Here is a 26046-nt window from a genome sequence, read left to right as displayed (position 1 = left end):
GGTTTTTTAAATTTATTTCTAGAGAGAGAGAGAGCGTGAGCAGGGGAGGGTCAGAGAGAGAGGGAGTCACAGACTGAAACAGGCTCCAGGCTCTGAGCTGGCAGTCAGCACAGAGCCCGACGCGGGGCTCGAACCCACGAACCGTGAGATCATGACCTAAGCGAAAGTCGGACGCTTAACTGACTAAGCCACCCAGGCGCCCCAATTTTAGAATCACTTTTAAAATATATCTCCTAATTTCCTGCCTTCTTATAACCAGCAGAGCACCCTAGCACCTTCCTTCCCCCTCTTTCTCCTCCACCCTTTTTCCTTCCATTGCAGCAAATGCTTCCTTCCCACAAGAATGCAAGATTAGACAAAATAAAGGTGGGAGTATACACCTATCCCTAACAATCACATAAAGGAGTGGGTCAGTCAAGCCCACCCCTACTGCCCTTAATCTTTCATCCCTTGTCCCTGGTCACTCAGGCATCCTTGAAGACAGTCCTTGCTTCCCAAAGACAGAAGGGCCATTCCAGGTAAGTTTGTCCAAGCGCCTGAATTGTATATGTGGGGACACTGAAGCCTAGAGAAGGGAGAGGGACTGGCCCAAGGTTACATGGCAGAGGCCAAAATTAGAATCCTGTTTCCAGAACTGTTTTTTGGTTTTTGTTTTTCTGTGATAAATTGGTTTTGACTGGTATTTCAGGCAACTGCCAGCAGGTGGGAGTAGATTTGTTTGCAAGCTGGTTGTTCCCACATTTGTCAAAGCAAGCAAGCCTGAATTGCTTTTTCCCTAGGTGTCCTCGTGACTACAGCAATTGCTAAAAATTTGATGGCAATAGTTTTCTTCCAGAGCTTACATCCCAGACTCCATGATAAATAGCCCAAAGGCAACAAAAAATATATATCAGCCACTACAATTTGTATGTGTTCAGCTTTTGTCTAGTTAATTTATTAGAATATACATAAATATCCAGATTGAATAGATTTAAACCTGAATACAGGATCATGGTGTAAAGGAAAGGGCACTGACCTAGGCATTAGCCCATCTGTGTTCTGACCCAGCTCTGCCACATTACAGTGAGTATTCCAGTTTGGCTGGAGTGTAATGTGAGTTGTGAGGTAAACCAAGAGGTAAAAGAGGTAAGAATTAAAAGACTAGATAGCACCTGGCCTAGTGAGGGCCACACACTGAGTACACAGTAAATACCTGTGAATCAGTACCACAAAAAAGAGTTTAGATCTGATTGTCCAAACTAAGGAATTTGATTTCTGGTGTACATTTAACAGTAAGCTTTTGATGGATTTGTGCAGAGGAAATGATACAATGAGGAAGAAACGTTCAGTACCTCTGTGAAGGAGAAAGAGAAACTGGAAGAGACTGGGAATAAGGAGAGCAGTTAGGAGAATATTGTACACCTCTGCTTCTGGTAATTGCAGTCTGAGTAATTTGGACTAACCATCCCAAATAAGGACAACTAAAAAAAACCTAGATAAAACATTAAAAGTAATTACTTTCATTAAGAGCTAAGAAATGATGCTAAAATCTAGAAGAAGACAAGGACCTGGAGGGGCGCCTGGGTGGCTCAGTTGGTCCGACTTCAGCTCAGGTCATGATCTCTCAGTTCGTGGGTTCTAGCCCTGCATCAGGCTCTGTGCTGACGGGCTCTGTGCTGACAGCCAGCTCAGAGCCTGGGGCCTGCTTCAGATTCTGTATCTCCCTCTTTCTCTGACCCTCCCCTGCTCAAGCTGTCTCTCTCTCTCTCTCTCTGTGTCTCTCTCTCTCTCTGTGTCTCTCTCTCTCTGTGTCTCTCTCTCTCTGTGTCTCTCTCTCTCTGTGTGTCTCTCTCTCTGTGTCTCTCTCTCTCTGTGTCTCTCTATGTGTCTCTCTCTCTCTATGTGTCTCTCTCTCTATGTGTCTCTCTCTCTGTGTGTCTCTCTCTCTGTGTGTCTCTCTCTCTCTGTGTCTCTCTCTCTGTGTCTCTCTCTCTCTGTGTCTCTCTCTCTCTCTGTCTCTCTCTCTCTGTGTCTCTCTCTCTCTCTGTGTCTCTCTGTGTCTCTCTCTCTCTGTGTCTCTCTGTGTCTCTCTCTCTCTGTGTCTCTCTCTCTCTCTGTGTCTCTCTCTCTGTGTCTCTCTCTCTCTGTGTCTCTGTGTGTGTCTCTCTCTCTGTGTGTCTCTCTGTGTGTCTCTCTGTGTCTCTCTGTGTGTCTCTCTCTCTGTGTCTCTGTCTCTGTGTGTCTCTCTCTCTGTGTCTCTCTCTCTGTGTCTCTCTGTCTCTCTCTCAGAAATAAATAAAAACATTAAAAATTAAAAAAAAAAAAAGACAAGGACCTAGATAGAAAAGCCCAGCACTCAATCTACTTTTGCCCAAGGGCATTTGCTGAATACAGAAGAAACTAACTGTGAAACTGAGCTGTGCTTTTTCATGACCTTATGGGCAAAGGGGACAAGAAGTTGAAACCCACATCCCAAATGAGTAGATCTAATAAGCCACTCAGCCACTTTAAGCTGAAACTAAGTGGCTACCCTCCAGGAAAAGAATGAACCAGAAGTAACAAGCCCTTGCATGGACTTGTAGCCTGGAGTAATACCCATCAGCAGGGTGATCCAAGGAACTCCCAATCCCTGAAGTTGGATTAAAGAAGCCTTGGGCAGGGGCGCCTGGGTGGCTCAGTTGGTTAAGAGTCCGACTTTGGCTCAGGTTATGATCTCACAGTTTGTGAATTCAAGCCTTGCAAGGGGCTTGCTACTGTCAGTGCAGAGCCAGTTTTGGATTCTCTTCTCTCTCTCTGCCCGTCCCCTGTGTGTGTCTAAAAAATAAAAAAAGGAGTCTTGGACAAGTATTGTTGCCAGACATTTGGGCTTGCAGCCTAGATACCCATCACCAGGGTGTTACAAGGAACTCCCGTTCCTCAACATGGATTAAAGTAGTCTTAGACAGGTACTGTTGCCAGGTATTTGACAAGAGCAAGTGAAAACACTCCCTGCAGAAAGGTTCTGTCTTCCTAGGCCTGAAATCTGTCTCACAAATAATTTTTCAATAACATATAAGCACATAGTTAAAAATAAGTAGGCACACAAAATATCATTGTGACAACCAGAAGAAAAAATAGACAAAAGAAATTCAGAGACTTCAGACATCAGAATTATGAGACATAGACTAAGATGACTATGGTTTACTGTAGTTCAAAAAATTAAAAAAAATAAGCTTTAAAATAGCTGTAGGGAACAAAAAAAATCATAAAAAGTGACCTAGTCAATTTGAAAAATAATCAAATAGGACACCTAGATCTAAAACATAAAGATGCACAGTGCAGTGCATGTGCTTAACAGAAGGATAAACACAACTGTTAGACAAGGATAGGTATAAGGAAAAAGAGAATTATTTTTAAGGTTTTATTTTAATTCCAGTTGGTGAACATAGTGTACTATTATTTGCAGGTATACAGTATAGTTATTCAACAATTCCATACAACACTCGGTGCTCGTCATAAATGCCCTCCTTAATCGCCATCGCCTCTTCAACCCATCCCCCACCTACCTCCCCTCTGGTAATTATCAGTTCTTTCTAGTTAAGAGTCTGTTTCTTTGCTTCTCTTCCTCTCGCTCTTCCCCGCCCCCCCCCCCGCCTCTCCTGCTCCATCTCTCTTTCTCCCTTTTTCCCCTTCACTCCTTTGTTTTGTTTCTTAAATTCTACATATGAATGAAATCATATGGTATTTCTCTTCCTTTGACTTATTTTGCTTAGCATAATTCTACTTCCATCCATGTCATTGCAAATGGCAAGATTTCATTCTTTTTATGGCTGTGTAATACTCCATTGTGTGTGTGTGTGTATACCACATCTTCTTTATCCATTCATCAGTCGATGGACATTTGGGCTGCTTCCATAATTTAGCTATTATAGATAATGCTTCTATAAACAGAAGTGCATGTATCCCTTTGAATTAGTGTTTTTGTATTCTTTGGTTAAATACCAGTAGTGCAATTCATGGATCATAGGGTACATAGGGTACTTCTATTTTAAACTTTTTGAAGAACTTCTGTACTGTTTTCTAGAGTACTGGCACCAGTTTGCATTCCCACCAGCAGTGGAAGAGGGCTCCTCTTTCTTCACGTCCTCATCAATACCTGTTGTTTCTTATGTTGTTGATTTTAGCCATTCTGACAGAGATGAGACGATATCTTATTGTAGTTTTGAATTGCATTTCCCTGATGTTGTTGTGCCCGAATCGCGAGTCCCAGAGACCTCCAAGGAGCCGGCACTGATGCAAATACAAAAGGGTCTTTATTACAAGCTCGAGCAGGGGCTCACCCGCCTACCGGTGTCATGGCAGTAAGGTGAAGCCAAGAACAATAGCAAAAAGGGTTTTTAAGGAGTAAGGGATGGGGGTGTTACAGTACATATAGCATCATCACATAAGCACCAATTACAATTGTACAGCACCCATGGTAACAGCTTTGACCATTCAGTATCTGTGAGGTGTTCATTGCTTTTGGTGGGACCCAATCATAACTTTTGAGAATCCTTTGAAAATGACCAATTATGAGGTGAGTTCAAAGGGCCCATGTGGGGTTCAGGCAAGCAGTGAGAAGTTGGCTAGTTTGTATAAAATAACTGTTTGCAGTTCCCAGCCTTGACTCAGACCATAGGAATGTTTTTTTGATTAGCTGATCTGAGGGCGGTCCGAGGATGGCTTTAGCCTTGAGCAATCTGAGGAACTGGAGCTACGTGCAGCCCGAGGTTGCTCTTTTTTTTTTTTTTTTTAAATTTTTTTTAAATGTTTTTATTTATTTCTAGGAGAGAGAGAGTGTGAGCAGGGGAGGGTCAGAGAGAGAGGGAGTCACAGACTGAAACCGGCTCCAGGCTCTGAGCTGGCAGTCAGCACAGAGCCTGACGCGGGGCCCGAACCCACGAACCGCGAGATCATGACCCAAGCGAAAGTCGGACGCTTAACCGACTAAGCCACCCAGGCTCCCCAGCCTGAGGTTGCTCTTAATGGAGGACTTAATTTTTGGCTCTTCAATGTAAGTGATGATGAGCATCTTTTCATGTGTCTGTTGGCCATTTGTATGTCTTTGGAGAAATATCTATTTATATCTTCTGCCCATTTTTTAATTGGATTATTTGCTTTTTAGATGTTAAGTTGTAGAAGTTCTTTACATATTTTGGATATTAACCCTTTATCAGATATTTCATTTGCAGATATCATCTCCCATTCACAGGGTTGCCTTTTGCTGATTAGCTTTGCTGTGCAGAAGCTTTTTATTTTTTTTTATTTATTTATTTATTAGTTTTATTTATTTCTGAGAGAGAGAGAGAGACAGCATGAGCAGGGGAAGGTCAGAGAGAGAAGGAGATACAGAATCTGAAAGAGGCTCTAGGCTCTGAGCTGGCAGTCAGCACAGAGCCTGATGCGGGGCTCGAACCCACAAACTGTGAGGTCGTGACCTGAGCTGAAGTCGGATGCTTAACCGACTGAGCCACCCAGGCGCCCCTGTGCAGAAGCTTTTTAATTTGATATAATTCTAATAGTTTATTTTTGCGTTTGTTACTCTTGCCGCCAGAGACCTATCTAGAATAAAGTTGCTCTGGCCGATGTCTAAAAAGCTACTCTCTATGTTCCAGGATTTTTATGCTTCCAGTTCTTACATTTTGGTCTTTAATCAACTTTGAATTTATTTTTGTGAGCAGTGTACGAAAGCAATCCAGTTTCTTTCTTTTGCATGTAGCTGTCCAGTTTTCTCAACACTATTTGTTGAAGGGGCAGTCTTTTTCCCATTGGATAGTCTTTCTGCTTTTTTGAACATTAATTGACTATAAAGTTGTTGGTTTATTTCTGGGTTTTCTGTCCTGTTCTGTTTTTCTATATGCCTGTCATTGTGCCAGTACCATACTGTTTTGATTACTACAACTTTGTAATATAACTTGAAATCCAGAATTGGGATGCCTCCAGCTTTGCTTTTCTTTTTCAAGATTGCTTTGGCTATTCAGGGTTTTTGTGGTTCTATATCAATTTTAGAATTGTTTGTTCTAGGGGTGCCTGGGTGGCTCAGTCGGTTGAGTGTCCGATTTCGGCTCAGGTCATGATCTCATGGTTTATGGGTTCAAGCCCCGTGTCAGGCTCTGTGCTGACAGCCAGCTCAGAGCCTGGAGCCTGCTTCAGATTCTGTATCTCCTTCTCTCTCTGACCCTCCCCTGCTCATGCTGGCTCTCTCTCTCAGAAATAAATAAAACATTAAAAGAAAATTGTTTGTTCTACTTCTGTGAAAAATGCTGTTGATTTCTTGATAGGAATTGCATTAAATGTCTTGGTTATTTGGGTAGTATAGACATTTTTACAGTATTTATTCTTCAAATCCGTAAACATGGAATATCTTTCCATTTCTTTGTGTCCTCTTCAATTTTTTTCATCACTGTTTTTTTTTTTTTAATGTTTTATTTTTGTCTGAGAGAGAGACAGTGGGAGCGTGAGCGTGAGCAGGGGAGGGTCAGAGAGAGAGGGAGATACAGAATCCAAAACAGGCTCCAGGCTCTGAGCTGGCAGTCAGCACAGAGCCTGATGTGGGGCTCGAACCCACGAACCGTGAGATCATGCCCTGAGCCGAAGTTGGGCGCTCAACCGACTGAGCCACCCAGGTGCCCCTCATCACTGTTTTTAAAAGTTTAAAAGAGTACAGGTCTTTCACCTCTTTGGTTAGGTTTATTCCTAGGTATCTTACTATTTTTGGTACAATTGTAAATGGGAATGTTTTCTTAATTTATTTTTCTGCAGCTTCATTTTTGGTGTATAGGAATGCAACAGATTTCTGTAAACTGATTTTGCATCCTGTTAATTTACTGAGTTTGTTTATCAATTCTATCAGTTTTTTGGCATTCTTTCAGGTTTTCTATATATAGTATCATGTCACCTGTAAATAGTGAAAGTTTTACTTCTTCCTTGCCAATTTGGATGCTTTTAATTTCTTTTTGTTGTCTGATTGCTGTGGCTAGGACTTCTAGTACTATATTAAATAACATGATGAGAGTGGACATCCTTGTCTTGTTCCTGACTATAGAGGAAAAGCTCTCAGTTTTTCCCTATTTAGGATGATATTAGCTGTGGGTTTTTCACATACAGCCTTTATTATGTTGAGGTATATTCTCTCTAGACCTATCTGCAGAGAGTTTTTATCACGAACGGATGTTGTATTTGTCAAATGCTTTCTCTGTGTTGAAATGATCGTATGGTTCTTACGCTCTCTCTTATTGATGGCATGTATCACATTGATTTGCCAATATTAACTGCCCTTGCAATCCAGGAATAAATCACACTTGATTGGGACAAGTGATTTTTTAATGTATTGTTGGATTTGGCTTGCCAGTACTTTCTTGAGGATTCTTGCATCTATGTTCATCAGGGATATTGGCCTGTAGTTCTTTGTTAGTGGTGTCTTTATCTGGTTTTGGTATCAGGGTGATGCTGGCCTATAGAATGAGTTTGGAAGTTTTCCTTCCTTCTTTCCTTTTTTTATTTGGAATAGTTTGAGAAGAATCAGTATTAACTCTTCTTTAAATGTTTGGTAGAATTCGCCTGTGAAACCATCTGGTTCTGGACTTTTGTTTGTTGGGTGTTTTTTGATTACTGATTCAGTTTCATTGCTGCTAATTGATCGGTTCTAATTTTCTATTCCTGTTTCAGTTTTGGTAGTTTATTTCTAGGAATTTTTCCATGTCTTCTAGGTTGTGTAATTTGTTGGCATATAGTTTTTCATAATATTCTCTTATAATTATTTTTACTTCTGTGGTTGTTATTTCTCCTTTCTCCTTTGTGATTTTATTTATTTGAATCCTTTCTCTTTTTTTCTTGGTAAATATTGCTAGAGGTTTATCAATTTTATTGATTTTTTTTAAAAAAATTGTATTTATTTATGTTGAGAGAGAGAGAGAGAGAGAGAGAGCAGGACGGGCAGAGAGAGACAGTCCCAAGCAGGCTGCGCACTGTTCAGTGCAGAGCCCAACGCAGGACTTGATCTCATGAACTGTGAGATGATGACCTCAGCTGAGTTCGAGAATTGGCTGCTTAACCTACTGAGTCACCCAGGTACCCCTCAATTTAATTGATTTTTTTTCAAAGAGCTCCTGGTTTCATTGATCTTTCCTAGTTTTTTTTTTTTTTTTTTTTTTTTTTTACTTTCTATATCATTTATTTTTGCTCTAATTTTTATTATTCTTTTCCTTCTGCTGGTTTTAGGTTTTTTTATTTTTTTCTTTTTCTGTCTTTTTAGTTGAAAGGTTACTAGGTTGTTTAGATTTTTTTTTGCTTCTTGAAATAGGCCTGTATTACTATATCCTTTCCTCTTTGGGTTACTTTTGTTCCATCCCGAAGGTTTTGGACCTTTGTGTTTTCATTTTTATTTGTTTCCATGTACTTTTTAATTTATCTGTTGATTTCCTGACTGACCTATTCATTATTTAGTAGCATATTATTTTTAACCTCTATGTATTTGTGGTTTTCCAGATTTTTTCTTGTGGTTGATTTCTAGTTTCATAGTGTTGTGGTCGAAAAACTGCATGGTATGGCTTTGATCTTCCTAAGTTTGTTGAAGCTTGTTTTGTGGCCTAATAAGAGATCTATTCTAGAGAATGTTTTATGTGTACTTTAAAAGAGTATATACTCCACTGTTTTAGGATGGAATAGTCTAAATACATCTGTTAAGTCCATCTGTTCCAGTGTGTCATTCAAGACCAGTTTGAATGATCTGTCCATTGCTGTAAGTAGGTTGTTAAAATCCCCTACAATTATTGTATTATTATTGATTAACTCCTTTATGTTTGTTACTATTTTATGTATTTGGGTGCTCCTAGGTTGGGTGCATGAATATCTAGAATTGTTATATTTTCTTGTTGGATTGTACCCTTTATGATTATAAGTGCCCTTCTTTGTCTCTTGTTACAATCTTTCTTTAAAATCTTTTTGTCTGGGGATGCCTGGGTGGCTCAGTCGGTTAAGCGTCCAACTTAGGCTCAGGTCATGATCTCACAGTTCGTGGGTTTGAGCACCGCATCTGGCTCTGTGCTGACAGCTAGCTCAGAGCCTGGAGCCTGTTTCAGATTCTGTATCTTCCTCTCTCTCTGATCCTCCCCAGCTCATACTGTCTCTCTCTGTCTCAGAAATAAATAAAACATAAAAAAAAGTCTTTTTGTCTGATGTAAGTATTGCTACTCCAGCTTTCTTTTGATATCCGTTTGGATGATAGATGTTTCTCCATCCCTTCACTTTCAACCTGCAGGTGTCTTTAGATCTGAAATGAGTCTCTTGTAAGGAGCATATAGATGGGTCTTGTTTTTTTATCCATTTTGTTACCATGTGTATTTTGGTTGGAGGGTTTAGTCCATTTATGTTAAAAGTAACTATTGATAGATGTACATTTATTGCCATTTTATATTTATTTGGTGGTTGTTTCTGAAGATTTTCTTGGATACTTTCTTTTTCTCTTTCATGTCTTGTTGATTTCCTTAGTGATATATTTGGATTTCTTTCTCTTTGTTCTTTGCATATTTATTAGTGGTTTCTGATGTATGGTTAACATTAGGATTCTATATAACCTCTTCTGCATATAGCAGCCTATGTTAACTTGATGGTCATGTAATTTTGAATTCATTCTTTTCTTGTCCCCACCTGTTAGGTATATGTTATTATATTTTATATCCTTTTGTGAGTACCTTTAGCGATTTTTTTTATATAAATACTCATTTTTACTGCTTTTTTGTTTCATACCTTTATACTGTCACTTTTGCTCCCTCCTTTCCACTCAAAGTGTCCCTTTTAATATTTCTTGCAGGGCTGGGTTAGTGGTCATGAACTGCTTTAATTTTTGTTTGGGAAACTCTTTATCTCTCTTTCCTGAATGATAGCCAGGCCAGAGAGAGTATTCTGGCTGTAGATTTTTCCCATTTAGCACTTTATACCCTGCCACTTCCTTAAGAGAGAATTATTACATTGAAAGGTAGATAAGAAGAAATTATCCAGAATTCCTCCTAGTGAAACAAATTATAGGGAAAAAAAAAGAAAATGTGTGATAAGAGACACAATGAATAGAGTGAGAAGGTCTACTGTACATTTGAGTCTCAGAAGGACAAGAAAGAGAAATGGGGAAGGTGACGGCGAAAAATTTTCCAGAGGAGATGAAAGGCAGTACTCCAAGGATTCTAGAAGCCCCTTGAATCCTAAGCAGGATAAATAAATAGAAATCCACACCTATACACATCCTAGTGAAAGCAAAAAAAAAAAAAAACCAAAAAAACAAAAAAACAAAACCCCAGAAAAAAACAAAAACAAACCAAGGATAAAGAAGACTATGTTAATGATCCAAATTAGAGATAATGAAGTCTTTTTTTGCCATGTAAAAAGTGGTACACATTTATTGCATATAATTCAGTGAGCTTGGCATTAGGTATATACCTGTGAAACCATCATCATCATCAAGGCCATAAACATAGGGATAATGAGTCTTTATTTTTCTTTCATAGTTTACTGTTAAAGATAATGAGTCTTAACCTTAGGCAGGAACAGAATAGATTGAGACAAGCAGATGAGCCTTTAGACACTGGCCTTTAGAATGTCTTTTTTTCAAACTTACCATGAAAGACTATTTTATAAAGGCATTATCCATTTCATTCTAATAAATTAAATTCATTTGTTAGTCTATTTGTGGGAGCAATCTGACTCCTAGGAGCTGTTCCCAATTTTCTCTTCATACATATAAGGCCACCATCATGTAAGTACGTGAACCTTATCTCATGGACTTTCAAAATAGTAAATAGTCTCCATAGAAATTTGGATCATTTATTTTATGTGTCAACTGGACTTGGCTAAGGGGATATCTAGATACCTGGTAAAACATTATTTTGAGTATGTCTGTGAGGGTGTCTCTGGAAGAATTTGGCATTTGAATCAATAGACTGAATAACAAAGGTAGATGGCCCTCACCATTACAGGGTGTTATCACCCAATCCACTGAGGGCCTGAATAGAAGGAAAGGTAGACAAAGAGTAAATTCATCCTCTCTGCTTAAGCTTAAACATCCATCTCCTCCTGCCCTCAGACATTGATGCTTCTGGTTCTCCAACTTTCAGACCCAGACTGGGACTTACACCATCAACCCCTTGATTCTCAGATCTCTGGACTCTGACGAAATTACGCTGCCAGCTTTCCTGGTTCTCCCACTTGCAGACAGCAGATCTTGGGATTTCTTGACTTCCATAACCTGGTAAGACAATTCATATAATCAATAAGCACATACCTCAATACCTACCTACCTACGTAACATACAAATATATATATTCTATTGATTGTTACTCTGACTAACCCTGACTAATACAGAAATAAAATGCTAGTAGCAGCTGAGCTCCAAGGATGGAGAAATGTGCTTTTATATGACTTTCCAAGAGAAAGCAGAATAAAAGTGAATCTGTGTAGAAATTCTTCTTTCTATTCATCTCCCCCATCTAACTTTTCACTGTTTCTGAGGAAAACTATATAAAATGAACAATTTTTGGTTCCCAGGGTGTTTGATTACACCTTCAGCCTTGACCATAGTCATTTACTCACTGGACTACCTATGCTCAACCTGCATAGAATTTGTGCATGGGTTTATATTTGTAACAGACCTAAAAGTACAATAGGCTGTATTTCAAGGGAGTGAAGCCTCTAATTGTTACTACGGCTGTTCATACAGCTGATGAATGGTTACTTGTCAAGAGTGTGATAGAGGCAATTCTCTTTCATATGGAAAGCTATATCAGAGTTTCTGTGGCCTGAATTTCTGAAATTTCCTGACAACAATCTAAGCTAAAAACAACTGTTTATGAATTCTTTTAAGAAGAAATTCAAATGTTTCGTTCAAAATTCTTTATTCATTGATTCATTGAGTAACAAGCATTCTTTTAATTTTTTAATGTTTATTTTTGAGAGAAAGAGTGGGGGAGAGAGAGAAAGAGAGAGAACGCACACGGGGGGAGGGGAGGGGCAGAGAGAGAGAGGGAGACACAGAATCTGAAGCAGGCTCCAGGCTCTAAGCTGTTAGCACAGAGCCCGACACAGGGCTTGAACTCATGAACCATGAGATCATGGTCTGAGCCGAAGTCGGACACTTAGCTGACTGAGCCACGCAGGTATCCTGAGGAACAAGGATTCTTATGTACCCACAAAGACTCCTCAAACTCCAACAGAATATTGTTTCTCCCAGAGAAGATATTAGGCAGTCAGGAAAGCCTTTTCCATTGCCTAATCCCAAGCCAATTAGAAAGCTGTCCAACAGTTAAGACGTTAACCTGTCTTCATTTATAGAGTGCAGTATGCACCAACAGTTTTGACCAAGTGTCACAAAGGGAAAGATTGTTGGATTTTTTTTTTTTCGAATTTTGCAAGTTTCTCTTTACTTTTGCAGGACGTTCACAATGTGTGTAGGTCCCAGCTCTCTCCCCAAAGCCTGCAGAAACCTGCCTTTAAACATCTATATCATCTTCTAGCAGTATATCCTTCCCTTACCATTGAAGGGTGAGAACAGGGAAAATGCTCCACTACATCTAAGGTATTTATCTCAGGGACTTGTAGGATAGTGTACTAAAAAATGTAATGGACTACAAATCTGAAGATCTAATGTCACAGCCTCTGAATCTCAGTTTTCTTATGTGAAACATGGCAGTGATAATGCCTATTTATTAATGGAACAACCCTGACATAAGGGAATCCCTCTGTGTCCCAACTTTCTGGCTCATTTCTTCAACCCTGACAGGTTTCTCCATCATCCATCTGGAAGGGTTGTTGTGACTACCACTTCTAGCCACCAGGGGTCATCAGCTCTCATGGTCTAACTGTGGAACATGCCTTTTTATCTTAGTACGCAGTGCCTGAGCAAGAGAGCACAAGCAGGGGAGAGAGGCAGAGTAAGTGAGACAGAGAATCTTAAGCAGGTTCCACACTCAGCACCGAGGCTGGCGAAGGCCTGGATCCCACGACCCTGGAATCATGACCTGAGCTAAAATCAAGAGTCAGTTGCTCGGGGTGCTTTGGTGGCTAAGTTGGTTAAGCATCTGATTTCGGCTCAGGTCATGATCTCATGGTTCATGGGTTTGAGCTCTGTGTTGGGCTCTGTGCTGACAGCTCAGAGCCTGGAGCCTCTTTTGGATTCTGTGTCTCCCTCTCTCTCTCTGACCCTTGCCTGTTCATGCTCGCTCGCTCTCTCTCTCTCTCTCAGAAATAAATAAAATGTTAAAAAATTTTTTTAAAAAATAAAAAAAAAAGTCAGTTGCTCAACTCCAGCTGAGTTACCCAGGTGCCCATCCCTTTTTTTTTAATTGAAGTATAATTGACACATAATGTTATATTAGTTTCAGGTGTACAGTGTATTAATTCAGTATTTATATGCACTATGAAATGGTTACCTAAATTCAGGCAAGCCAGACTAACATTTACAGACTTCATATTCTTCAGAAACTCAGTGTAACAGAGGGGATTAAGCACAGGAAACAGAGACACTACTGAGGGAGGTTTTAATGCACTAATGGATAGACCTCTACCACTACACTAAAGTTCTAGCTGTTACTATCTACATTATCCTTCAGTGGGGCTGCTGATGGCTGGCCTCTAGTCACCCCTGTCCCTGGATTGTTTGTTTTTCCGGTGTAGAGTTAGGGAGTTCCTTATAGATTTTGGATACTAGCCCTTTATCTGATATGTCATTTGCAATTTTCTTTCTTTTTTTTTTTTTTTTTATTTATTTCTAGGAGAGAGAGAGAGAGACAGCGTGAGCAGGGGAGGGTCAGAGAGAGAGGGAGTCACAGACTGAAACAGGCTCCAGGCTCTGAGCTGGCAGTCAGCACAGAGCCCGACGCGGGGCTCGAACCCACGAACCGCGAGATCATGACCTAAGTGAAAGTCGGACGCTTAACCGACTAAGCCACCCAGGCGCCCCTCATTTGCAATTTTCTTTACCCATTCTATCGGTTGCCTATCAGTTTTATGGATTTTTTCCTTTGCCGTGCAGAAGCTTTTAATCTTGATGAGGTCCCAATAGTTTATTTTTGTTCTTGATTTCCTTGCTTTTGGGGTGTGTCAAGTAAGAAATTGCTGCAGTGGAGGTCAAGGAGGTGGTTTCCTGCTTTCTCATCTAGGATTTTGATAGTTTCCTGTCTTACATTCAGGCCCTTTATCCATTTTGAGTTTATTTTTGTGCATGGTGTGAGAAAATGATCTAGTTTCATTCTTCTGCATGTTGCTGTCCAGTTGTCCCAGCACCATCTGTTAAAGAGGCTGTCTTTTTTCCACTGGATACTCTTTCCTGTTTTGTCAAAGATTATTTGGCTGTATACTTTTGGGTCCAATTCTGAGTTCTCTATTCTATTCCATTGGTCTATGTGTCTGTTTTTGTGCCAATACCATACTGTCTTGATGATGACAGCTTTGTAGTAGAGGCTAAAGTCTGGGATGGTGATACCTCCCGTTTTGGTTTTCATCTTCAATATTACTTTGGCTATTCGGGGTCTTTTGTGGTTCCATACAAATTTTAGGATAGTTTGCTCTAGCTTTGAGAAGTATGCTGGTGCAATTTTGATTGGGATTGCATTGAATGTGTAGATTGCTTTGGGTAGTAATGCCATTTTAACTATATTTATTCTTCCAATCCATGGGCATGGAATGTTTTTCCATTTCTTTGTGTCTTTGGGTAAATTCCTAGCAGTGCTATTGCTGGGTCATAGGGGAGTTCTAGTGTTAATTTTTTGAGGAACTGCCACTCTGTTTTCCAGAGGGGCTGCACCAGTTTCCATTCCCACCAACAGTGTAGGAGGGTGCCCATTTCTCCACATCCTCGTCAGCATCTAGAGTTATCTGATTTGCTCATTTTAGCCACTCTGACTGGCGTGAGGTGGTATCTCAGTGTGGTTTTGATTTGTATTTCCCTGATGAGGAGGGATGCTGAGCATCGTTTCATGTGTCTGTTGGCCATCTGGATGTCCTCTTTGGAGAAGTGTCTGTTCATATCTTCTGTAATTTGGCTTGTTTCTTGAGGTAGCTCTGGAAAAAGAAAACAGACAACCACAGAGGGAAGAAAGGTACACACATGCACAGACAAAACCAATAAACACGCAAACCAAGGCTCAGGTAAAAACAACAAAAACAACAAAACAGGTCTCTGGCGGGGATGGGCGTGGTTTGGTGTAGGCAGGTCTTTTCTTCACTGTGTCCCCTGGCTGCTCCCTGAGGCCCTGCCTTGGTGGTTACGGGGAGAAAAATTTCGTTACTCCAGTCCCTTCTCAACCAAGCATTGCAAATCACTCCTTTGGAAACGATCTCCCTGTGCTTAGGACGTAGCCAAGGTGGGCAGAGTTCTTTGCCTGACTGCCCTGCCTCGTTTCCAGGTCCCAGTCCTCGGGCTTTGTTTATACCGCCTGAAACAGTCCCTCAAGTCTCTGCTTCTCTGCTGGTGGGCGTTGAGTGGGGGGTGGGGGAAGTGCCGCCGCCTCAGATCCCCCGGGGTCAAGCAGGGATACAACCTGGGATCTGAGGCCTCCGTGCCCCCGTGCAGGGAACTTAGCACCACCGCAGCTTGCGCCACTGCCGCCCCCATTAACCCTTATATTCTTAACTGTAGCTCCCATTAAGACTTCATCAATGGACTTGGGTTTTAACAATACTTGCTAGGGAACGAGTTCCCCTGTGTGACATATGTTCTCTCAATCGAATTGTAGCTCGTGTCTGGGCTTCACCAATGGATTTTGGCACCACAGCATATGAGGCTCCTATGTCAGTGAGTCCTGGAAACCTCTTTTCCACCCTCTGATCATTTTACTCACTCTTGTGCAGAAGGCTTTGGACTTCCAGTGAGAGGTTGAGCCAAGGGCTTCTGGCCCTTTTTGTCAGTCTTTAACTTGATTAATATGTCTAACCGCTGCCACAAGCATGAGCAATTGTTGTTCACATTTCTCATTGTTAACTCGGCCTTTATGCATTTAAAATTTTCCAAACTGGGATAAATAGACTAGACTTGTTAGGAGCATTTAATGTTAGGGGACCAGCAGGGAGACCCTTTGGTCCTCCCAACCTTTGGTAGTGCTATATTAAAACCTTGGTTTAAAAAAACTTGATTTTAACCCCATCAGTGTCCACTTTATTCATCCCGTTTCTCAACCATGTAAACACTTTTATCCTGTGACTCTCCCTTTTTCATCTTTGTTTTGCTCCTATCAATATTTGCCTTATTCACCTTTTTTGTAATAACTGTTTAAAAATTTTCACCTTATTGGGAAGTCCCTTGACTCTCCTCTTGCATCTTCCTATTCTCTTGTTAACTAACCTAATATATTTTATTAGCATCTATAAGACCCATGAGGGGAAATTGAGACAGCAATTTCAATATAGTTCCTGAATTGTTCCTCAGTTCTGTAGCAAGGTGTTTTGTGGTGCCCATGTGAAAGAGGCCCCCTTAATCATATCATTTACCATGACACAGGTTATTGTCATATTCAGTGGGTAAAATATTCTAGCTATCATAAAGGCTGTCCACATGGCTTGCATACAGAGCGTATCAACAGCTTCATCTGGGGATATTCTACTTGGCATTTGCAAGGGAAGACTTTTCCCTTTCTCAAGGTAAACTGATCTTACAGTGCCTTTTATCCAGTCCACCAGACTCGATGTTCCCTTAAGAGTAACCTCCTTTGTGTCTGAATCACATATAGCCATCTGTGAATGTTCAGTAGTGAGCTATATGGGTTCTGCATCAATCCAAACATGCTGTTCTATTGCCGGGTGAACTGGGGAGACCGTGGAACCTGAGGCCTTGACCCAGCCTGACTCATTAATGTCAGGCAAAGGCTCTTGGTCTCATAGGGAGAAAATATTCAAGGATAGGCACAACACAGTGGACAAGTGAGCTACATAAGCAAGAAAGTTTATTAAAATGAAAGATATGAACAGACACTTCTCCAAAGAGGACATCCAGATGGCCAACAGACACATGGAACGATGCTCAGCATCCCTCCTCATCAGGGAAATACAAATCAAAACCACACTGAGATACCACCTCATGCCAGTCAGAGTGGCTAAAATGAGCAAATCAGAGAACTCTAGATGCTGGCGAGGATGTGGAGAAACGGGCACCCTCCTACACTGTTGGTGGGAATGTAAACTGGTACAGCCCCTCTGGAAAACAGTGTGGAGGTTCCTCAGGAAACTAACAATAGAACTCCCCTATGACCCAGCAATAGCACTGCTAGGAATTTACCCAAGGGATACAGAAATGCTGAGGCATAGGAGCACATGTACCCCAATGTTCATAGCAGCACTCTCCACAATAGCTAAAACATGGAAAGAGCCTAAGTGTCCATCAACAGATGAATGGATCAAGAAGATGTGGTTTATCTATACCATGGAATACTACATGGCAATGAGAAACAATGAAATCTGGCCATGTGTAGCAACATGGATGGACCTTGAGGGTGTTATGCTGAGCGAAATAAGTCAGGCAGAGAAGGACAAATATCATATGTGTGCACGTATAGGAGGACTAGGAGGAACTTAACAGAGGACCAACCGGGAGAAGAAGGGGGGAAATGGTGGGGGAAAGGGAGAGAGGCAAACCATGAGAGACTCTTGAATGCTGACAAAAACTGAGGACTGATGGATGTGGGGGGGAGGAGGGATGGGCATGGAGGAGGGCACTTGTGGGGATGAGCACTGGGTGTTATGTGGAAACTAATTTGACAATAAACTATTTGTAAAAAAGAAAAGAAAAAAAATGAAAGTATACTCTAGAGATGTGAGAGCTGGCAGGAGAGAGAGAAAGAGAGATGCAAGCCCTGGGGTTTGTGTCTCTTATCTTTTTTTAAAAATTTTTTTAAATTAAAAAAAAAAATAATAGCTTATTGTCAAGTTGGTTTCCGTATAACACCCAGTGCTCATCCCCACAAGTGCCCTCCTCTATGCCCATCACCCCCCTTCTCCTCCCCGCCCCCATCAGTCCTCAGTTTGGTCTTCCATGAGTTGGATATTATCACTCATTTTATAACCTGCTGACTTTTGGGGTCAGCCTAAAACCCAAATGGCTTTACTTTGGTCAACTTGCCGCCTAGGTCTCCCTTCCCTTGTGCCTCAAGAGGGTATAGTGTGAAGGAGTTGTTTGATTTTGTGGTTTACTATCATCAGCTTCCTGAGGAACCTTTATTGAAATGGATTATGGGAATGATTAATTTGGGGTCTGTGTCTTTGGCTGTGAATGCTGCAGAGTAGAAGTATTAGAGAAAGTTAGTTAGATTTTAATAGGAAGCCTGGAGGCCAACAAAAAGGAAGTCATTGCCTTCTACTGAGAAAGTCAGAGCCCTTTCCTGGCAGCACTCTATAAGAAGCTGGATTAAACCAAGATGGTGGGTGCCATGACAGGAAACTCCTGACCAAACTAGGAAGAAAAGCATGAAACCCTGCTTCCAAGAAACCCCTGTCTCAAGTGATTAATATTCCACCCCTTGTTAACAACTGTCAATAAAAGATAAGAGACCTGGTGGAATATTTATCTTTTGTCCTTGCATAATTTTCCTCTTGGCTTTGAGGTGAGTGGCCAAAGCTTAGACTAACTGAAATCTGAGCTTGGTCTAACATCAAGATTGGACCCTGTACCCTCTTTTAATTTCATTTTAGGTATCACAGAAAAAAAAAACCAAGGATTGAATATTTGGCCTTTTTCTTATTAGTTTGCATTTCCTTATGCATCTAGTGAACCAGCTCCCCAGGATTTGGATCTCTTTCTGCATTCCATTGGTAACTGATAGCAGTATAGCTGCTTTACCTTTCATCCTTTCTCTTCCCAAGCCACATGTTTCTGTGACCCAGGGCCAATCTAGAAAATATCGTGCTTCATTGTTACTAACTGTATTAGAGAAGCCCCGGTTTTCTCCTGTTGTCTACTTTTCCACTTGGACAGAACAATACTACCACATTCACAGTGCTTCTGCCACCAGATGTATATGTCTGGGTTTGAGGATCCCCACATCCAAGCAATTCTGCAACATCAGCTCAGTGTCCTACACTGATGATTTGCAATTATTTTCTCCCATTCTGGGTGTTGCCTTTCATTCTCTTGGTAGTCCTTTGATGTCCAAGAGATTTTAATTTTGATGTAGTCTAGTTTATTGTTTTTCTTTTTTAGTGTTATATCTAAGAGGTTCTTACCAAATCCAATGTCCTGAAGCTTTTCTCCTATATTTTCTTGTAAGAGTGTCACAGTTTTAGCTCTTTCATTTAGGTCTTTTATTAGGCCATTTTGAGTTAATTTTTTATATATGATGTAATATAAGAATAATTTAGTTTTCACATTTTATGTTTGTATTGACTATTAGGCATGTAAGTGATGACATTGAGTAGGGATTTGGATATATGACCTCCTCCTTTGCAGAGTGCATTCTTACTCTTCCTTTAGACTCAGTCTAGGTATTATGAAATATCTCAGACTGTAAGGGAAAAGAAAACTTCCAGAAGTTAGAGTTCATAGAAGATGAGGATTTGGAAGTGGCCATCACATTTGTTGAGTAGAAGGCCCATTGGTGAGCACTGAGAGAGCAGAAAACTGACTGCCATGTATCATAAGGACAGGCACTCTATCAGAAGACTTTGTTGTGTGACCTTCTTTGCCTTTTATTTTGGTAGTCTTTTTAGCATTTCTCAATTGTTTTGATGATGAAAAGGATCCAGGAGATTTACATCTTTTGAACTTCAAAGATGCCACCCTCTTTCCAGGAAGGGATGTTATAATTCTGGCAGGTATAGACAGACAGATTTTGGCTTTGACTAAGTTCTAATAGAAGGAGCATCAGAGTCCAATCGATTTAGGATTTCAAATCCCAGTTCTGCCACTCACCAGCTGTGTGACCTTGGACAAACCACTTTCTCTGATCTTCAGTTTTATCATCTGTAAAATAAGACATTGTGGAGGATGAAATGAAGTCAAGTTAGTAAAGATGCCAAGAGTAGTTACACAGTAGAGTAGTGACACAATAGTTCTTAGAGAAGGGTTGATACAGAGAAATAATATTTAGGAAAAACCCAAAATGGAATGAGGTCTCCATCCTTGGGGATATTCAAAGACAGACTACGTGATTACTTGATGGGAACTTTACTGAGAGGATTCCAATGGTTTTGCCAGCTGAACAGTGAAGTCCTTACCAATCTTCAGTTTTATAATTCTAAGAATCCCAAACAATGGAAATGCAGACACAAAAGTTGTTGCTGAGACCATCCTGCAAGTCATGGAGACTTCATACCCAAATAGTATCTTCTTGGAGTAGTTGGCCTAAGGGTAAGGATGAATACCATCCAAGGATCTATTGAAGATATGGAGGTGGGAGGGTGGTGGTATAGTACTGTCTCAGATTTGAGAGCATACTACCAGCTGTCCTGTCTGCTGCTGCCATCCAGCATCCTGCTTCAGGATCGTGTACATGTCCTTCCAATAATCAAATAAGCCCCTGAAGTGACTGCATGTTCATTTTACTCCCTGAGTCAGTCAACTGGGGTATCTCATGCTAATATCTCATTTAATCTTTTATGGTTTTAACAGGACTGCTACCCGTCCTGAGAGAAGACTTTAGATGTTGGTACAGTGAGAAAGTTTCTTGATTATCTAGGCCTTTATTTATGGCTTACAGTATCTTTCAGTTTGGCCTCCAAAGCTATCTCCTTGAGGCTTGTCCCACTGTGCCCTCGTCAAACCAATGCTGCTGACCCCTGTTCAAGTCTTCATCCCTGACTTAGAGTTTTGCAATAGCCTTCTGATTGGTTTTTCACCTCTGGTGTTAACCTCCTCTTTAATCCTTTCATCATCCAAACCATTTGCTATATGACTTCAACCTACCCTTCTAGCTAGCTTCTCCCTGTTGTTCCTGTCATGCATGCTCAGCTCCAACCTAAAGGGGCTACTGGACTTTCCCTGAACAATGCTCTCTTCCAGATACTCCATTTTCCTTCTTCTGCCAAAATCCTATCCTTTTTAAAAAAAATTCCGTATCATATATTCTTCTAGCCAAAGCCACCTGTGAGTACATGCACTGTGTGTCTCTCTTTGTACCCTGATCACGTAGTGCCTTTTATTAGAACTATCTCTTTCTCTGTCTCTCTCCCTCCCTCTGTGTGTGTGTGTGTGTGTGTGTGTGTGTGTGTGTGTGTGTGTGTGTGTCTTATTTCCCTTAAAAGTCTGTAAGCTTTGTTTCTCACATAAGTAGCTGCATTCTCATCATATTCTGTCCTTTTTTGAAAACAAATTCTCTTTGGGGCACCTGGGTAGCTCAGTCAGTTAAGCATCTGACTTTGGCTCAGGTCATGATCTCACCATTCATGATTTCGAACCATTCATGAATTGAGCTTCATGTTGGCAGTGCATAGCCTGCTTGGGATTCTTCCTCTCTCCGTTTTCTCTGCCCCTCCCCTGCCCACGCTTTCTCTCTCTCTCAAAATAAATAAATTTTAAAAATATGTAAAATATATTTTAAAAACAGACTCCTTGCCCACCATGATTTATCCTCTGAATTCCAATCTCATTTAACAAATGAAGAGATAAACCCAATCAAGGTTTGCATGGGTCACACTAAAAAGTATTTTAACACCTGACATCCTAAAATACAAATTGTAGAAGTCATTTTAGGTACTAATTGACATTGTAGAAGTCTGAGTAGGAAAAAAAAAATCAGGCTACAGTTGATCAATTCCACTGAATATTGGTTCCTTGGTCAGCAAAGAGCTGTATTTTGTCTCCTGTTGCAGCTTTCTCCTTTTTAGAAATGTCAAGCCCATGGGGGATGAATGCTTGAACTATATATTTAATTGATTTCTTAGCTTGTGAGCCTAACTTAAACCATTGGTTTGTTCTTGGATATTATGGGATTTTAAAGAAATGAGCCATTCTCTAACTTGTTATTCAGGATGTGGGCATATTGCATCCATTTAATCCCTTGAATTTACAGAGTGGGCTGGCATAGAAACCAGAGGTGAGTATAACATTATTTGGCAAGTACCAATTTCCATAAAACAAGATGATAGGAACCTACTACCGCTCTTGTGACAGCTTCCATGTTCCTGATGTGGTTTATGAGAACAATGGTTATTACAGTGAATTGGTTCCTCTACACTTTGTCTCTCCCACATGGAGGATACTCAGTTGAGGTGGAGCAAAAAAGGTCAACATGCCTTAGAAGACAAATAGCCACCAAGGCTATTTCTGTTAATAGCAAATGACTAAGGAAGGGCAAAGGGCATTTGGAACAGGTTGCAAACATATTCAAGTGCATAAACCTATTCTAAAAGCTATTAGGTGTGAAAAAGCTTCGCTGTAAACCTGTAGATCCTATTTAGGAGTCAGCCGTTAAAGTGAAGTCAGAGTGACCCTTCTTGTGTTCCATTAAATGCAGACATGTTAGGAGAGCTTCTTTGCACTGAAATCCATTATTGTGGCCCTCACTTTATGCAGAACTTCACTTTGGATTTATTTTTCAAGGTGGAAATGCTTATATCAGGTTGAGGATTATGTCTGGAACTTCCTTTGCAAAATGTACTCTCTAACCCAGCTCACTAGCCAGAAAATGACCACTCTACTCCAGAGGACGAACAATACCAATTTAATCCTCACTGCAGCCCCGTAAAGTAGATAATATCCTTCCCATTTTCCAGTCAGGAGGGGAGACGATATAGTGAAAGTCAGAGCTAAGGGCAGACTGGCTGGGTTTGAATTCCAGCTCTGCCACTCACTAGCTGTGTGATCTTAGGCAAGTTACCTAATGTCTCTGTGCCTCAGTTTCCTCATCTCTAGAGTGAGAAAATATCAGGACTTCCTTATAGGGTAAAAGGAGTTAATTCATGGAAAGCACCTAAAACTGTTGCTAAGCATACAGTCAATTCTCAAAGAATGGAAGATCTTCCAGAGTGGGGTCGCCATTTTCTGGCCAGTGGATAGGACAGGTGAGAAGGAAAACTACTGAAGTAGGCTACAAACAAAAATGTGGATCATTGGAGCAGGCTAGCCTTATTCATAGTTCCTGAGATGAGCTGTGTGACTCTGGTTGGAGGCAAGGGCGGGTGTATAGGAAGATTAGATAATGCAGTCCAGGAGGAGCTAGTGGGTCCATGTGTCCCAAGTGTGTCTGCCACTCTGTACCTCCTGGATTCCAGGATATGAAAAAAGACCCTTTCCTACACAGGATCCAGGAAGAGTTTAAAACCCCAAGGAATATACAAACTACTAAGTTCAATGAATCACAAAAAATTAATTTCGAAATGACTACTCTATCCTCTTAATTTAGAAGGGGCAATTTACAAAGCAACTGACTCTTCATATAGTTTTTCTTTGGAAGACCTAAAGCACAGTTTCTGGCTTACCCAGTAGGGGTGTCAAACACTTGGGTTACATGGAACCATTCTGTCATTTCACCTTGTAATTTATAATGAATATACTTGGTATTTTATTGTCACAGAATTTAAATGTTACAAATATAATTTTACTCAAAGTTCTCAGTCCATATTGAACAAATCAGTGCTTCACCTTTACTTTTCATTTATATCCCAGGCGGTTTCCATAGCAGCAGCTTCTGCATTTATACCTTTCTATCAGTAGCTTTGTGTGCTTAGAGCCATCACTCCCATGGATAGCAAAGGGAAAATTTAGCTGAACATGATGTGTGTTGGCTTCAGTAAGGCTCAGTCTCATGCCCCTCACTTGAATTCTAGCTTCTGACTACCCAAACTGTTTCACACTGCACATTGGAAGATGTAGGCCCACCTGGCAACACTGGCAATAAGCAAGGAGTCATCAGGGGCCCTTAGTACAGAGAAACTCAACTGTGCTACTGGGGTGGTGAACTCAAGGTGATCCAGTGTTTCTTCATTCATTAGTATAACAGAATTTACTGAGAGAGCGCCATGTGCCAGGCACTGTACCACACACAGCCAGATACAAGTTCTACCCCTGGGAAAATGATTGTTTAGTAAAAATATAAATGATGAAACAAGGGATTCTGATACAGTGTGATACTGTGATATACACAAGAGGGGCTTCTAAACCAGGCTTGAGGGTTTGCGAAGAAAATTGTGTGGCTGAGCAGGGGGAGGAAGGAATATTAATCTTTTCACTTTGTTTCTCTTTTCCCCAGCCCTGCCAATCTATAAACGAGTCCTATTTTCTGAGCAAAATACAAATTTAACCACTTTTCAACACCTTTACCTTTTTTGCTCTGGTCTAAGCCACCACCATCTCTCAGGTGGACATCTACATTAGCCTCCTAACTGGGTTCCCCACTTCCAGTTTTGTATCCTCCAGCAAATATTATAGATTAGCTCACTTGACTCCCATTCCAACTCCAATCACAGCAAGCCTTACTGAATGATAGAGATTGGAAAGCTAAGCCACATTTTCTGCCGTTATGGCCTGGATTCCACTGGTACTTAGCCTCTGCCAAAGTATAGAAACTTGTATGAGATTTGAAAGGGGATGTGAGGTGCAATCTATGCTGCTTCTGTGGTTTCTGCTTTCCACTAATGAGCATAGTCTTGGAAGCTTTTGCTTATTCTGTAGCAGCAATAATAGAAGTACCAAGGTATAGCTGCTAGTTTTGTGGGTGTCACAAGGCAAAGTATGGGATATATGCTTTGCTTATTACAGATAGAGAATGAGGCAGTGTGATCTTGAAGCTAAAATTTGTGATGATCTCAGCAGAGCCAGAGTTATCCTGGAGTCAGCTATTGGAGCAATGGATTCCACACTCTCCACTCTCCTGATTATGCCAGTTCTGTGGTGTTATTCAGGAAAATACTTCTGGAAATTCATATTAGAATTTGTTCTTCTGGATCTTTCAACACCTTTGTAAGCATTTCTGCTTAAATGTACTGAGGTGGCTTCTGCTATCTCTAATAGAATTCTCCATTCTATTTTCTACACAGAAGGTAAAAGAAATATTTTTAAAATGGAAACAAGATCCTATAACCTCCTTGCTCAAAACCCTCCATTGGCTCCCATTCTACTCATAATAAAAGCCAAACTCATAATTTCCTTCTACTCTAACATGTATGACTTGGTGAAGCTCTCGTTACCCTCTTGCTGTTCTTCAAGTATACCAAGAACACTTCTCCCTCAAGGCTTGCTTGATGTTTACTGTTCCTTCTACCTGGAAGATTCTTGCCTCAGATAGGTGGATGGCTCAACTTTTCACTTAATTACAGTCATCTCTTTCTAATCTAAGAGTAGCCCATATTCACTTTGTTAACTTTCTAAAGAGCATGCATTGCTCTCTGACATCATCTTGTTTAATTTTTTTGTACATTGTACATAAGTTACACAAAGATGGAGACTTTGTCTTATTTTTTTTTCAGTGGGTCCTTGGGAAAAGCAATGACCTATACAAATTGAAAAAAATATCTAGGAATTCCAGATAAGGATGAAGAAATAGAAGAGATTGGGCATTTTTCAGTGCTGCTGGGATGTCTATGAAGTTTAAGAAAGTGAAGCACCAGAAACTGGGAAACCAAATCACTTGAGAACAGTGGTAATTTCTGAAGAATATTCTTGCAATTGTGAGATAGAAATACTCAGGCAATATGAAGAACAGCCAGACCCGTGTCTGAAGTGGGTGTCATTATGTCATTTGAATCTAATTAGAAGGCTGGCTCATGATCTTCTCTGAAGCCTATTTGGGATTTTCTTCTACAAAAGCATATGCTTGGTCTAGTGTGCTCATCTGGGGAATAATAAAACAGGGTGTTAAGGTTCAGATCACTAGAGGGAGCAAAACTGTACTCTGCAAGCTTCTACTGTGTATTCAGCCCAGCAGTGCACATTCTGGAATGGGAGTAAGAAAGGGAAAGACATAGGGGCGCCTGGGTGGCTTAGTCGGTTAAGCGTCGGACTTTCGCTTAGGTCATGATCTCGTGGTTCGTGGGTTCGAGCCCCGCGTCGGGCTCTGTGCTGACTGCCAGCTCAGAGCCTGGAGCCTTTTTCGGTCTGTGACTCCCTCTCTCTCTGAGCCTCCCCTGCTCATCCTGTCTCTCTCT

The 26046-nt window shown here is 40.8% G+C and overlaps 1 protein-coding gene across 6 annotated transcripts in view; it reads left to right on the top strand.

Annotated features, from left to right (window-relative positions):
* LOC120232645 (small ubiquitin-related modifier 2-like) overlaps positions 1–26046 on the top strand; it is a 138801-nt gene that overhangs the window by 2854 nt on the left and 109901 nt on the right. For 3 of the 6 annotated variants that reach the window (XM_039233484.1, XM_039233482.1, XM_039233481.1), the window contains exon 3: positions 11144–11236. The gene's annotated coding sequence lies outside the window, so the exon portion shown is untranslated. Of the gene's footprint in view, positions 1–10996; positions 11008–11102; positions 11237–26046 lie in introns of those variants that run through there. The other 3 variants (XM_039233480.1, XM_039233479.1, XM_039233483.1) reach the window with 2 other exon arrangements.

The sequence above is a fragment of the Hyaena hyaena genome, unplaced genomic scaffold (genome assembly GCF_003009895.1).
Source record: "Hyaena hyaena isolate Hyena2069 unplaced genomic scaffold, ASM300989v1 scaffold_77, whole genome shotgun sequence".
Taxonomy (NCBI): Eukaryota; Metazoa; Chordata; class Mammalia; order Carnivora; family Hyaenidae; genus Hyaena; species Hyaena hyaena.
The sequence above is the reverse complement of the archived record's forward strand: the minus strand, read 5'-3'. Positions and strand labels throughout refer to the sequence as shown.